At 41.7% G+C, this 15,718-nt stretch overlaps 2 protein-coding genes across 6 annotated transcripts in view; one reads left to right on the plus strand and one right to left on the minus strand.

Annotated features, from left to right (window-relative positions):
• LOC306818859 (solute carrier family 28 member 3-like) overlaps window positions 1-15,718 on the minus strand; it is a 145,764-nt gene that overhangs the window by 36,569 nt on the left and 93,477 nt on the right. The window lies entirely within an intron of this gene.
• Window positions 1-15,718, plus strand: part of LOC306818856 (BDNF/NT-3 growth factors receptor-like) — a 151,517-nt gene that overhangs the window by 22,663 nt on the left and 113,136 nt on the right. The gene's annotated exons all lie outside the window — the stretch shown is intronic.

The raw sequence follows: 15,718 nt of genomic DNA on the forward strand, positions 1-15,718 counted from the left end.
TGTGTGTGTGTGTGTGTGTGTGTGTGTGTGTGTGTGTGTGTGTGTGTGTGTGTGTGTGTGTGTGTGTGTGTGTGTGTGTGTGTGTGTGTGTGTGTGTGTGTGTGTGTCAAAGTTAGAAAACATGCAGTGAAGAGGGACCAACATGGCCGCCTCAGGAGGCGAGCTCCATCTCTGCACCTTCACCTCACACGTGGTCCACGTGGACTGGACTCAGGTCCACGTGCCTGATCTTTACGGTTCTGCACCAATATTTAGATAAACTACTGATAAGGGCAGTTTGAGTCCACGCAGGATTTTGAGGCCGATGTGGAGAGACGCTGTTTTCACTTCTAGATGGTTCCAGGAGGACTGTTGTGGATGCTCCTCACAGCCGGAGACCGTCCCTGACAGACAGGAAGGAGGGGGGCGGGGTCTCCTGAGATCAGACGCAGCAGAGTCCGCTCCCCGGCGCTCTGCTGAGAATGTCTTTATATGAACGCGGCGAGAGATTTCCATGTGTGTGTAAAAAGATATTTGAGGAAGACGAGGCGCTCGCTCGGCATGGCGCCCTCTGCTGGTGGTTTAACACAATGAAATGCTGTTTGACTGGTGAATACCTCGCCACATATCAGAGGTAAAATCATTGGATCCTCGGATGAGCTCGTCGCTCGATGTGATCGGCTGGACGATGAATCGCTCCGGCTCGGATGAAAAGACAGCAGGAGGACGACGGGAGGCGCCTCAGCCCGCCTACAGGCCGAGGTCGGCGCTCTCAGAGAACGACCACAATACTTCAGAGGACTCGTGCTCACAGACAGAATCCAGAGAAAGTACCGGAGCACGTGAATCATCGCAGTCCGTAAAGACGTTTAGCGTGAGCGAGTGGAGCGCTCCTGTGCTCTCAGCGTGAGGGAGTTTAACCGACAACCTCTCTCATATATATTCACAATGACATCAGCAAATGATCTGCAGCTCGAAGCCCGTCTCCTCAGACGTGATGCAGCGTGACGGATAATAAAAACCTCTTTACATCTTTAAACAATCAGAGCGCCCTCAAAAAACTGTTTGTCTGAAGGTGTAATGATCAGTCACAATTTAAAGTTCTTCAAAAGAAAAAAATGTGTCATTGAAATATAAAGAAAACTACCGGCAGCCTGAGAAAACACAGCCTTAATAACTCATTTTAAATACTCACACCTGTGAAAAGGCACATAGCCAATCCAAGTTTAGGATTCTAAGGAGGCCAAACGGTGTCAAAACATGTCTACTATAGGTCAAAAGCAGCAAAGAGATAAGACAAGTCACTTTTTCCACAGGGAAAGATTAAAACATATCGAGGGCCTTAAAGAGACAGTACCTGAAATGGCCTGTGCTATACACAAGCTAATCTGAGATTCTCACAGACACGGAAAGGTGAGATAAAGGAGGAATTTTTATCTGTAAATCATGAAACAATTTTACATTGTTAAAATATAAACTACAAATGATCATTAAAGTCCCCTGTTTAGAAGATGATGGTAACAAACTTTAACAACTTTATCCAGCGTGTTTGATTTGTTTGTGACCTTTCTGTGTGTCCGTGCTTAGTCGTCAGGTTGGAGCAGTTCGGGTTGGTCAATCAGCTGTTTTTACACCATCAGCTGTTTAATGGCCTCCGACGCATGCCTTTGATTTAGGTTGTAACTTTGGCTTCAGTCATGAGTTTTGAATTTCACTGTTGTTTTGAACACATGTATGTGACAAAATGTTAGCTTTAAATGAACTTGATGAATTCTTAGTTTATATCATAGTTTGTTGACATGTGATTTTATTGTAAATGGGTATGCTATGTGTTCTATTTGTATATTTGGTACGTGGTTTATGTTTAATGGTTGTTTCCTATTTGAGTTTTCTTTCCACAGTTCTTACGGTGTGTTTGTGATGATTGCATTGATCTATGAAATAAAAGTGATCATAAACCATCAGTCAACCAGAGAGTCATCCATTGTTAACAAAATAAAAGCTTCACTCCAAAGGGGACCTTGTCCCGTCCATTATTTTTACAGTCTATGGTAGAACAACTTGTTTGAATGATGCTGAAGGAAACGTCGTCCTGAAATTACAGCACAATGACGCAGTTCAAGTTTGGGATGTTTTATTTTATGGACAAGACAATTCACGTCGAAAGTACAGACGTTGAGACACCTCAATACAGGCAGCAGCTTGTTCAGGTCTTAAAAGAGCCGGACCTCTCCAGTGAAGACGGATGGATCGAAGTGTGCTGGACCACCAGGAGGAAAGCGCCTCAAAACAAGATGGCCGCCAAACTGCTCCTGCTCAGAGGTTTGTATTGTTGCTGTGAATTATCTTTGAATGAATAGTCTCACTACGATGACTAAACAAGTTACCAGGCAGATTTATTGACAAACTGCGTTAGCAGCAGCTAATGCTAGCATGAATGGTACTGGTCCAACTTGCCATTTGATGTTGTGTGGAGAATGTTTAGCAGACGTTTTTGTGTTTCTAGCCGTAAATACACTGTTGTACAATGTTAAGAAAAGACCAAGAACAAAAACAAAACGTGTTTAGAAATGTGTTCTGCAGCACTTGTACTAGTTAAGTGTTTGTGATGATTTGATAAAGAATTGACTCGTGCTTATTATTGTTAAGTTAACCTTGTATGTAATATAACTATGTTAACTTTGTTCATAAGAAGACTTCAAGTTATTTGTTGTGTATAAATATCTGATTAGCCGTTATGCATTTGTTGTACATCTAAAATATTGAGTAAAAGAGGGAAACAAATGGGGTTGACATTTATTTCTGGGATGGTTGTTGTTACAGACAACTACAAGGAGTTAATGGATAAAAAAACAGCCTTCCTCAAGAATGAGGACATGTGGCACATGCAAGGAGAAGGACCTCATCTTGTACCACAACACATGATGGAAGTAAACCAAAGGTGGTTTTTGTTGCTTGTGTTTGTAGTTTTTAGAAAATGCACTGTAATGAAGTTACATTGTGTTGCAACTAGAGACGCCCCAATACCAGACAGTTTGTAGATAGTCCTGATAGCATTCAAATGTGTGGATAACAAAGTCGATACCACAGCACATATACCTTTTTTTCACCTGTTCAAACAGTCCCCTCTGCTCTAAATGAAACGTCTGTGCTGTACTTTGGTCCTAATATAACATGAATCAAGCAGCAGAGGAGGTTTGTGAGCCTGTAGAAACTGAAACTCTGAAACAGAGCGTTTTTCTCTGTGTGGTCAGACTTCTACAGAGCACAAACAAAATGGCTGCATGGCTTCATTTCACATTGAGGGTTGATAGACACTCAGGTTACTTAAATGTCAAAAACACTGTCAAAGTGATTTTTTTTTTCATAATATGTCCCCTTTAATGAATTTATGACACTAATTTAAGATGTTTTATAGTAAATGATAAATGTTTTTACAACTTTTATGATTTTATTTAAATTTTTGTAAACATTTTAAACGCAGTAACAACACATTTTTATTAAATTAGAAATACATTTCAAATATATTCTAAATCTATGAACAGTAATATTAAAAGTGGATTAAAGTATGCTTTGTTGTGGTTTTTAGATTAGTGATACCACACACACACACACACACACACACACGAGCTGCTCCGTTCAAAGTCTGCGACGTCCTGGAGGGACTGGTGAGGTTTGGTTCTTTTGTTTCCCGTCATTTGTTTTTGGCGCTTTTATTTTCTATCTAGTGGCTTCAAACAATATGATATATTTGATACGACAGGTAGGGACAGGTGACGGGTAGGGACAGGGGACAGGTGACAGGTGACGGGTAGGGACAGGTGACAGGTAGGGACAGGTGACGGGTAGGGACAGGGGACAGGTATGCAGAGATACAGGAAATCGCCGTCGTCCACGCCCTTCCCAAATCATCGACTGGACGGAAAGGTGAACAAGGTTCGATGTTTTTAATTTGAATTCTTTATCCAGCGTGCTTTATTTGATTTATTTGAGCCTTTTTGTTTGTGAGTGTGTGGAGCTTCCACCTTGTGGTTTGTGCGTGTTTGGAGCCACCAGCTGATTGACACCTTCAACACACAGTGTTTGATTGAAAGTTATGGGTTGTATTTTTGAGGTTCATTATGAATGATGGAGTTCACTGTTTGTTCTTATCAGCTATATTTGACACAGTTTCTCAACTTTGTAAATTCCCCTCCTGAATGATCACACATGGGATGTTCTCAGCTGTAGAGCAACTGAACACATGTCAGAAGTGAACATACGTTCAAAGCAGACAGATTCAGTGGATCCTGCTGAGAGGTGAACACACACACAAAGTGGATCATGTGTGTTTTGTGTGTCACATTAACTTCGTCTGCAGCTCACAAACTGTTCAAAAGAGAAAGTGAACTACCTGTGGAGGGTTTACAGTCCTGTCACCAGCTGGATCTGGGTTTGTTCTTGACAATAGATTAGCAGAGGTTATGTGCTCCCTAACACATACTGTTTCTAAAGTCTCTAAATGATGCAGTCTATTATAGAAGATGCATTGTTACACATCTTAGTTTTCCCAAGCTTGATAATGTTGATTTACTGTACAGCCCCTGCCTGACACACCCCTTCATCATGTGACTGGAACTCACTTGGTTCATGTTGTCTAACCTCTTTGTAGTTGGCCCACTGCTTCTATCTTCTTTAAAAAACAAACCAATAAATAAACTTATAATATTCCATGTGTCATCCAGCAACATCCCAGACTTTGATAAGTCAATCAGCTGTCAGCATGTTGAAATGATACCTCCTCCTCCGTACACATATCACAGCCGCCATGTTTTTGTAGATTCAATCATTTGAATTTGATTCAAAAAACAAAAGCAAACAAAGCATCGATCTAATCTAATACACAGTTCATGTTCAAATGATGGCTCGTAAATATGCCTTATTTTACTTACCTGTCGTTCTGGTGAAGTGCCTGAGGGGGGCGCTGTTTTCCCATAGATAGACTGTATCTCATGTATGTCATAGAAGGAAGTGAGCGGAGGCAGAGCCGGCTCGAGTGCGCCTCTCGTCTTCTGCGTGTCGGTACCGGTATCCGACAAACACATTGTGGAGCCTCATCAGATATTTACCGTAGAGAAACCCGTGGACATAGTAAGCACGTCTATTAAATGCAGATATTTGCACGGCCTCGGTCAAGCCGTGCAATCCTTTCAAGGCCGTGGTTTTTTTTTAAATAGTGTAAAAAGCGGTTTGAAGGTTCAGCAAAGACTGAATGACATGTTTTAATCTTCTAAGAAATGATGGCTCTCTTTTATTGAATCTGGATTCTCATGGATCCGATTAAGAAGCCTGAACTTGACCAAAAGAAGCACATGCTCCTCCAGTCCTTTCTCTCTTACACACACACACACACACACACACACACACACACACACACACACACACACACACACACACGCAGAGAGAGAGAGAGAGCACACCTTTAGGCTTTACATCTTTAAAGTTTATATTTCTGTTAATTATATGTAGTAATCTGTAGTAGGCTTTATTATGATGATGATCATCATACTGTTTCATTTATGATGATCTTAACTCTGTGTTTTCCTCAGGCCCGTTAATATGAAGGATGCATTCATGCAAAAATAACCATGTAAGGTTTATTTTTATTTGACACTATTATAGGTCTATTTTAGCTCCGACAGATAACAACACGAGTCACGTGGTCTTGATTAAAAAAAACAAGGTTTATTTAGTCCTGCAGACCAACAGGTGAGAACTGGGATTAAGAAAGCAGAGAGGAAAAAAGACTGAGTGTGTTTACATGGATTCATGAGCCTGATCCCGGTTTGGATCATACATGACGTTTACATGTGAAACCTGCTTATTCATATCCCTGTATACATGATCAATAATAGTATCCTGATTGATCATGATGTTTATTTTTCACAACACAAACCGCGGACATTTAGAAATCTGAGAAACATTTCAACACTGTGGCTTATAAATAAGAAATCAAATCTGAACAAAAATATCCCTTTAATTGACCCCTTTATTAATCCAAAATAAAGTCAAAGTCCCAAACAAACGAAATATTCAAAATGATGTATGAAAGTTCAGTTGAAATGATATTTTTAGTCCACAGAAAAAGAAGGAAGACATCCGCTCCTCCAAAACAAACTTTATCTGTGTCCAAAAGAAAAGTTCAACTTTAAATCTCCTTAAATACATCTTTTCACTGAATTACAATCAAACCCTATATATGGATGAGCTTTATGTCTCATTTTATTCTTTGGTTTTTTTTATTAAGGCCAGGGCTGTTCACTCGTTTGCTCATAGAGCTGCTTCTGAACGTTTCGTTGCACGAGACAAAAATCGATTTATGAAACATTTTAAAATAAATAAATATAAACCAATCACTGGTAGTTCAGTTTATCATGTGAACAGTTTGTCACCTGCAAAGAAAGTTAATATGACACACAAAACACCAAACATTAAAACTGTAAAAAAAAAAAAACAAGAAGTGTTTTTAGAGAAACATTTTCTTTAATTTCCCAAAGAGGACAAAAACATGAACATAACACTTTGTTCCATCTTTTTTTATCCAGCAGCTTGTTTAATGATGTCTAATAATCAGAGTTTATAATGTCGAATTAATCTGCACAGTTATGAATGTAAATGTTTCAACTATTGAAGAAAATACTGAGTGTGTGAGAGAGAGAGAGAGAGAGAGAGAGAGAGAGAGACAGAGAGAGAGAGAGAGAGACAGAGAGAGAGAGAGAGTGAGAGAGAGACAGTGAGAGAGAGACACAGAGAGAGAGAGAGAGTGAGAGAGAGAGAGAGAGAGATTTTGATTTTGCAAAGCACTTTATTTAAATGTTACAATTCAATAAAAAAGTGCAAATGCATTAAAATTTCCTTTTCAAAAATCATCTTGACATAAAAAAACCTATCATTAATGTCGTCATAGCAACAAAACAAAAACATTCACACGAGCACAAACCCAAAATGAAGTGTGTGTTTGCAAACAGCTGATATTAAATCAGACACAAGAAACAGACATGAAGACAGCAGTCAGAGGTACAAAGATATAAAACATGTTTTTCATTTTTTAACTCTTTGTCTTTTTTTCAGTCTGTCACTGATGGTGACACAGGCCTTTTCTACACGTTTTCTCAGTCTATAGACGTCTGATATCGATAGATAACTCCCCCCCCCCCCCCTCCTGGTCTTCCTTGTAAGAGGCCTGGCTGACCTCACAAATAATCTCAGGTCAGGGAAATACTTCTCCACCTCCGGCTCCCTGACTCCAAACGTCTCCTCCAGAAAAGACTTGATGTACTCCTTGGTGTAGAGAGGAGAGTCGTCCTGGGTCTGCGGGAGGTCGCTCTCTGACTCACTGCACACTTTTTTTACTTTTCTGTTCTTTGTTTTTTTATTCTTTTTTCCTCCTTTTTCGTTCATTTTTCTTTATTGTGATATTTGGAGGAGAGTGTCATCGGACATTTCCTCCTCCTCCATTGACTCAATGTCACACCATTCATCTCCATGAGGCACATCGGTAACCACGGGGGCCGACGTGGCGGGGGGAGTTCCCCACACTGTCACCAGTGCAGAGACGTCCTCCGCGGGCGGGGCTCCGCCTGGAGCCTCAGCAGCAGCCGGTAGATCTCCTCCCGAAGCTGCAGCTTCCACGATCGGCTGGCCTCCCACGTCCGTGGTCAGGGGGTCCCCCCCCCTGCACGGCAGCATCCACGTCCGCCGGACCCACCCGCGGGCCTGCCCGCGGAGCGGCAGCGCGACGCGCTCCGCCCTCCTCCGGGCAGGAGCGGATCAGGTGCCCCTCTGCCCCACAACCAAAACACTTCATCGTTTCTGATGACGCGAAAACGACATAATTAAAACCGTCGATCTTGAAACTAAAAGACAGGTTCAGATCAGTTTTTTTGTCCTTTAAAATCATGAACACCTGTCTTCTGTGACACACTACATGTTACGATACAGATACGCCGGCCACGGTTGCCGCGACGTCGGTCCCTGGTTTTTAGGCCTACTGGAGAAAAAGGGGATATGGAAGTATCAATGGAGGTGGAAATGTCTGATAACACTCTCCTCCAAGTGTCCCAAAAAAGAAAGAATGAAAAAAACAAAGAAAAGAAAAGTGAAAAAAGTGTTGAGTGAGTCAGAGAGCGACCTCCCTCAGACCCAGGACGACTCTCCTCTGTACACGAAGGAGGAAATAAAGACATATCTGGAGGAGACGTTTGGAGACAGGGAGCAGGAGGTGGAGGATTATTTCCCCAATCTGAGATTATTTGTAAAATCAGCCAGGCCTCTTACGAGGAAGGCCAGGAGGGGGGAAAAAAGATATGTATCCATATCTGAGGTTTATAGACTTAAAAAACGTGTAGAAAAAGCCTCCATCATCATCAGTGACAAAGAAAAAGAAAGACTTAAAAAAAGACAGAAATAAAAAAACATGCTTTATAAATCTTGTACCTGTTCTGTTCATGTCTGTTTATTGTGTATTTATGTGTTGGAGTTGTTTGTTTTATGCTCTGAGGAGAATAATGAAGATGTTTTATTATTATGTCGAGATGATTTATTGAAGAAGAAGAAAAAAAAAGAGCGACTTTGTTTTTAAAAAAAAATTAACTGAGATTTTAATGCATTTGTACTCTTATTGAATTATTTTTCAAACCTGTGTAAAATCTCTCTCCCTCTCTCTCCCTCTCTCTCTCTCTCTCTCTCTCTCTCTCTCTGTTGGAGATGGCGGTGTGTGAGTGGAGCTGAGAGCGTGTCTGATTGTTTGAGAAGTTTTGAGAAAGTTTGTTTCTTGTTTTTTGGTGTGAGTGTGTTTATGAAGTGTGTCTGTATCTGTTGGTGTGTAAAGTGCTGTGTGTTTGTGTGTGTGTGTGTGTGTGTGTGTGTGTGTGTGTGAGCGTGTGTGTGTGTAATTGTTTGTTGGGGCAGCGTGCTCCGTGCAGCACAATGCCGGTGGCGGAAGCTGCACCGGCGGACTTTGAGAAGCTGACTCGCCGGCATGCGGTCACAAAAACAACATAATTAAAACCGTCGATCTTAAAAGACAAAGTCAGGTTCAGATCAGTCTTTTTTTCATTTAAAATCATATAAACTTGTCTTCTGTGACAAATGGGTTCATCTCATCTCTTTGCTGACCTTTGTGCCTCACATGTACAAGTTGAGTTTCATGACTAAATATGCGCACTGCTTTGATTTAACGGCCTCCTGTTTTACTGTCACAAAAAAATACTTAAAAAACGTCTGTTTCTTCCGCATGCTCGTCCGAGATCCTGCAGAAGCAAATAGAGGCCTTCAAATTTATAATGAAGAAATAATCAAAAGTGTATCACTTATGTAGGACTTAAGCTTGTATTGCACTTTTCTAGTCTTCTGACTCCTCAAAGTGCTTTTACACTGCATGCCACACCAGTTCTTTCACAACCTGATTGGATGGTTGCTATATATATTGACAATGAACTCATCCCATTTATAAATGCCCCCGGCTGGGGAAGCAATTCAGGGTTAAGTGTCTTCATCCATGTCCACATCGGACATGTTGCTCGCAGGGGCTAGGGATCGAACCTTTGACCTTCCGGTTAAGAGACAACCGACTCTACCAACTGACCTACAGCCTCCCGTGTCTGTGGTATTTTCATTTCATTTCATGGTTAAAAACTCTGCGTGGACCTTTCAGTAACTTATCATCCTCTGCTAGAGCCATGTCCTGCGTCATTTAGATTTACCTGTTGTGTAACCAGAATAAAACTCAAGCGCGAGACCAAGGAACAGATAAACAATAACAATTTATTATAAACAGGGAAAGTGACACTAGTGACAATGAGCAACAGTCCAAGCTCCAAGGTGCGTAGTGCAGACAATAATCCAGGTGACTCTCCAACAACCCTAATCCAGCACGCGTGAGGTGAAATCCAAAGTGAACACGATGAGACGACAGGACACGAGGGGCAGGTAGGTCTGGACTGGGAGCTGACGAGGAGAGAACAAGAGGGTAAGTACAAGCAAGTCACGAGGAACATCAAAATACAAGGGAGCCTGATTGAGAGGTTTGATACCACGGAGGGTGGACAATAATCTGGCACCGGCTGCATGCGGAGAGCCGGCTTAACCCTCCTGTTGTCCTCGGGTCAAAATGACCCGCCACTGTGTTAAAAAACCCCATCCTCTTAACGATATTTTTTTAACTTGAAATTTTATGACTTTGCCTAGATTGGCACCAACAGTAGAAAAAGTGAAATGTTGCTTTTATTCACATTTCCATGTAAGCTGTACAAAAAAAGGTACAAAGGTGGTCTTCGGGTCAAAATGACCCGTGAGACAAAAAGAGTTGAAATCAAGGTCACAGAGTTATTTACACACCACAGAATGTTACAATGTTTTAGTTGTTTTAGTCAAGCAGTTGCAGAAGTGGTCTTCTCACAGACTGCTGTGCCTTTGATCAGTCTCAGATCAATTAGCAGTAAACGTGAACAAGACAGTAGCAGAAGTAAACAACACAAAGGCGTTCTCGCAGACTGCAGAGCTCTTTTTCAGTGGACTTCCAGAGATTATAAAGGGGCTGCAGATGACAGGGCCCCGAATTCTGTCTGTGCCGAAGCCATGAGTGTGCGTTATAACGTTGAAGAGGCTCTAGAGCTGATTTTTTCAGATGTCCAGCAAGACAACTCTGATTCAGAAGAAGAAGTGGAGGATGTATCAGAAGAAGAAGATGGGGAGGAATACAACCCAGAGCATGATGAATCATCTTCAGAAGAAGAAGATGACAATGGGAGAGACAAAAATGCTCATGACATTGTCTCTACATTCTACCTGTTTATCACACCAAGGTATGCCGTTTCTCATGCCGGCATACCTTGGTGTGACAGAGGGACTGAGGGGTCACAATGTTACATGTGACAACTTCTTCACATCTTATGAACTCGGACAGCAGCTCCTGAAGAGGAAGTACAGTTCGAAAGAACAAGCCTGAGCTCCCACCTGCACTGCTTGTGTCAAAGGAGAGAGAGGTATTCTCATCAAAGCCCACCACCACTCTAGTTTCTTACCTCCCAAAGAAAAACAAGAATGTAGTTCTTCTGAGCACACAGCACACAGACGGTGACGTTAGCGATCGTGAGGACAGGAAGCCAGTCATCATCCTAGACTACAACCGCAACAAGGGAGGTGTGGACAACCTAGATAAGGTGATTGGAACATACAGCTGCAGAAGGATGACTGCTAGGGCAAGTAAGAGGAAGAGATGTCAGTTCTGCCCTCAAAAGAAGGACTGTAAAACACATACTGTGTGCTGCAGGTGTAAGAAATATATCTGCAAAGGCTGCACACTTGCATACTGCCCTACATGTGCCAATTAGTTCAACGGGTTTTGTTATTTTTCATATTTTTGTATTGTATATTGTCTTAAATTGTTCACTGAAAAAAAGAAAGAAAGAGAAAATAAAGAAACTGAGTCATTGGGATGAATAAAAATGCATTCAAAACTTTTCTTTTCATAAGCTATAGAAATGAAGTGAAGAGGGAAAACTCAGGTATTCACACATTTTGTGGTGAATGACAAGTTGTTTCTTCAAACAAGATGAAATTTGGTGTTTAAATTTAATTAAGCTGCTTATATTAGGGGTTTAGTGAAGACGGGTCATTTTGACCCGGAGGACACGGGGTGTATACAGAAAATGAGGACAACAGGAGGGTTAAGAGGAGGAGTTGATGAGTCGTGGGATGAGTGACACCTGGGTGTGCAGCTGAAACAAATGGTAATCAAGTGGGGAGGGGGAGCACACAGGAGGAGAAGACAGACAGGGAAACCAAACAACAAAAGTGCACACACTAACAAAAACCCAAATCATAACTTTAGGTTCTAGCAGCATATACAATAAAAGTAAAAAATAAAGATGAAAATGTAACACAAAATACAAAAATGTATTGTAAGTAACAATGTAAAGAATAATATAGCATAAATAATAGGACACTCTTCCGTTGGAAGGAATATACCAAAAATATGCATGGAAGAAGCAAAATATATAAAAATGGCAGTGATTATTGATGCGATTATTGCACTTTGTTGAGATTATTATTACACATACAAGTGAAAGTGTCCATGTGTTATTGCACAATGAGGGTAGAAGGAAAGAAAAGAAAAGACGCTCCAACTCCTAAGATGCTAAGATGCACCCCCCTTGTCGCAAGAACACCCTAATGCATCCTCAAGGGCCCTTCACCTGCTCTCTGCTGCCTCGGTCACCATGAAGATCTGGTAAAACGATATAGGGTTCAATAAGTACACACACATTTGGAAGAGCACGGGCTAATCATGTACACACTTGATGAATGCAGGGAACTACAGATGGCAGGAAATGGAGTGTTCTTTGACATGCTTTAAAAACTCACATCCTTCCTCCCTCCACTCAAAACAAAACTTTTAGTAGTTGTTTGTGAAAGGAAAATAAATGGATTCTGGTTTGATGGAAACATGGACAGAAAAGCTGGTGGAGGGACCGAACGAATGTAAGGCCTGGGCCCCCGAGGCCATTAGAGGTGCAGCATGCCTGCTAAATTAGAGTAATGAGGAGTTTGGTACCCAGCTAGCTACACGAGGGGAGGACAGAGGAGAGGAGGGGAGTGCAGGATGAAGGAAGAAAACACACAATTCTTTAAACGAGGAGGGAGCAGGAATCACCAGATTTCAATCTCTAATATCTAATTTCCTCTATAGGTTCAGGAGCAGTGCTCTGATGAGTTTGTGTGCAGAATACAGCTTTTCTGAGGCACAGGGGTATAAACAGAGCAGGCAGAGGTGGGAGTCGGGTGTCGATGATAAGAAAGGGAAGGAAGCGGGAGATTGGAAGAAAGAGAGAAACTCACCCGTGTCACAAACATGGCAGCCAAATTAATCGGTCTCCCCACTCCCACCCTGTCAGAACTCAATTCAAAGGCCATCACACGCATCGCACACACAATAGCAATGGACATCGCCCACCCTCTCAACTGCCACCTCACCATCATGTCCTCCGGACGCAGGTACAGGTCCCTGCTGTGCAGGAGGGCGCGAAGCCTGGTGCCTGCAGTCATCTCAGTCCTCAATAAAAATCCACCTCAGTCCCCCCATAACCATATGCACTGTTTGTCCTGTCACTGTATGTCCTGTCACTGTATGTCCTGTCACTGTATGTCCTGTCACTGTATGTCCTGTCACTGTATGTCCTGTCACTGTATGTCCTGTCACTGTATGTCCTGTCACTGTATGTCCTGTTGTCCTACATGTATGTCCTGTTGTCCCACATGTATCCCCCTGTGTTCACCCTCTGTCGGCGCGCTGCCCTTAAAACTGTACTCTGGTGAAAAAGAATTTCCCCTCGAGGACAATAAAATAAAAAGTCTAAAAGTCTAAAGAGCGAAAGAGAAATCTGAATCACACACTACTGCTCTGAACCCAGCATGAGTCCACTTCTGTCCCAGCCTGTCCCAGCCTGGCTTCTAGGGAATGTGTGTGTGTGTGTGTGTGTGTGTGTGTGTGTGTGTGTGTGTGTGTGTGTGTGTGTGTGTGTGTGTGTGTGTGTGTGTGAAAGAGCTTCACCCAGCAGGAGGGAAAGCACATGGGATGAAGGGCACATGTGGCTAAACACACATTTAGTCATAAAACGCTCAGTGGAGGTTTGTCTCAGAAGCAGAGCCTGTAACGTGTGGACGGGGAGAGGAGCTGCATGGTTTGTTGGAATAAACAGAAAACACTCAAAGCTCCAAGTTTTCTTGAACACAACTTGATCCAAACCATTAAGTTTGTTATCATGTCTCAAAAAGATCATCTTTCAAATCCTGCAGCAAACTGAACAACCAAGACATTCAAAGAAGAGCTGTCAAGGAAACACAAGGTCTGTCTGTCTGTCTGTCTGTCTGTCTATCTATCTATCTATCTATCTATCTATCTATCTATCTATCTATCTATCTATCTATCTATCTATCTATCTATCTATCTATCTATCTATCTCTCTCTCTCTCTCTCTCTCTCTCTCTCTCTCTCTCTCTGTCTCTCTCTCTCTCTCTCTCTCTCTCTCTCTCTCCTCTGATCTTTTTTTCATGCGTTCACATCTATCTGTGTTTTCTAATCCATTCCTCTAAGTGCCTCTCTCTTCATCCAACCAAACTCCAGTTCCTATTAATCTATTTCCAGCCTTCCTCAGTCCATCTCCATGTGCTTCCTTCATCCCAGCGGCCTTCTCTCTCCTTGTCTTCCTTTGTGTGCTCTTTGGAGTGCTGGTGGATGACAACTTCATCTCCATCATTCAGTTTCTCTCTCATCCTCTTCATCCACTTCTCCATCGGTTGGAGTGTCGCTACATGACAATCTTATATCCACCCGCATCATCAGCCTCATAATGCTCAAGCTCTTCTCTTTCTTTTTTTTTCTCCATCAGTCCACCTTTCTCCAGGCACCTTTTTTCCAGGCAAACTAAACTACTCGAAACTCCACACTAAGATGTGACTATTTCAAAGTAAGACTACACCTGTCTGAATACTGTGTGGAGCTGCAGAATACACTGGTCAACTAAAAAGAATCTTTTAAATAGACAGTAGGGCTGCAGACATTCCTACAATTTATCTACTAATTACTTTGGAAACCTTGCGCCCATATGTCATGTAATTTTCGATATGTAGCTTTGGCACATAATGACGTTCCCTTGGATGAAAGCATTGCCCGTAGTATTTTTAATTTGGCCCAAATAGAGCGACGCAGCACGACATAGCCCGCCATTTTTACCCCAACTCCCCATTTCTATTTCCCTCTCTGTGGCTCATCCTGACGGACGGGGAACAAGGAAGGTGGGGTTCTACAACACACTGACACTGGCTTTTCTCACTCAGCACAGCTTGTTGACACGTTGCAGAGAGAGGAGATAACAATTTATTACTAACATCCACATCCGTGATTCAAATGTTGTTCAGCGTGCGCTGCGTGACACCACGTATTGCTCGCGGGCTGTTAGAAGGGGCGTGGCCTCATTCAGGAAAAGGGCACTTTTGTTTTTAATAAAATACACCCTGACTGACTACTTTTGTAAAACCGTGAAAGAAACATTAACATCCTCATGTGATTTCCACAACATTTTAACCACTTATCTATTTACAACCAAATGACATCAGCGAATGGCAATGAAGCATTTGAATGTTGCTAACATTTTTAATATTCAAATATAATTCAATTTTGAATTTCCTTCCTGCAGCCCTAATAAACAGGCACATAATTTAAAACTCACAACATTCATTTATATTTTTTTATATTGATTTATTCATTTAAAGTGAACATCCTCGTTTTTTTTAAAACAACAACAAAAAAAGATGTTTATTGCATTTCTGTTAACCAAACAGCTGATTTTTGTCCAACATCACAGCACAATCAATCAGAACATTTGTCATTGTGTTTATACAGTAAACACAGTCAAGTCAAGACAGGATTTAAAAATCATCATGAAAAGCACATTTCTATATTTACTTGATTTCAAAAAGAAAGGTCCAAACACAGAAACCTTAACGCCTCCTTTATATTGAGATTTTATGCCCCATGCTAGGGATGGATGATATAGAAAAATATCTAATCTGGATATGTTTCGGCTGAATGGGGACACGGGTTATATAGCTTAATATTTATTTCTATATAGAAAAAACCTAAAAGTCTGTTCTGAATCAAATCCACATTCAAAATGTCATGAACAGCCTGCTGCACAAT

Source organism: Symphodus melops, assembly GCF_947650265.1.
Source record: "Symphodus melops genome assembly, chromosome: 23".
Taxonomy (NCBI): Eukaryota; Metazoa; Chordata; class Actinopteri; order Labriformes; family Labridae; genus Symphodus; species Symphodus melops.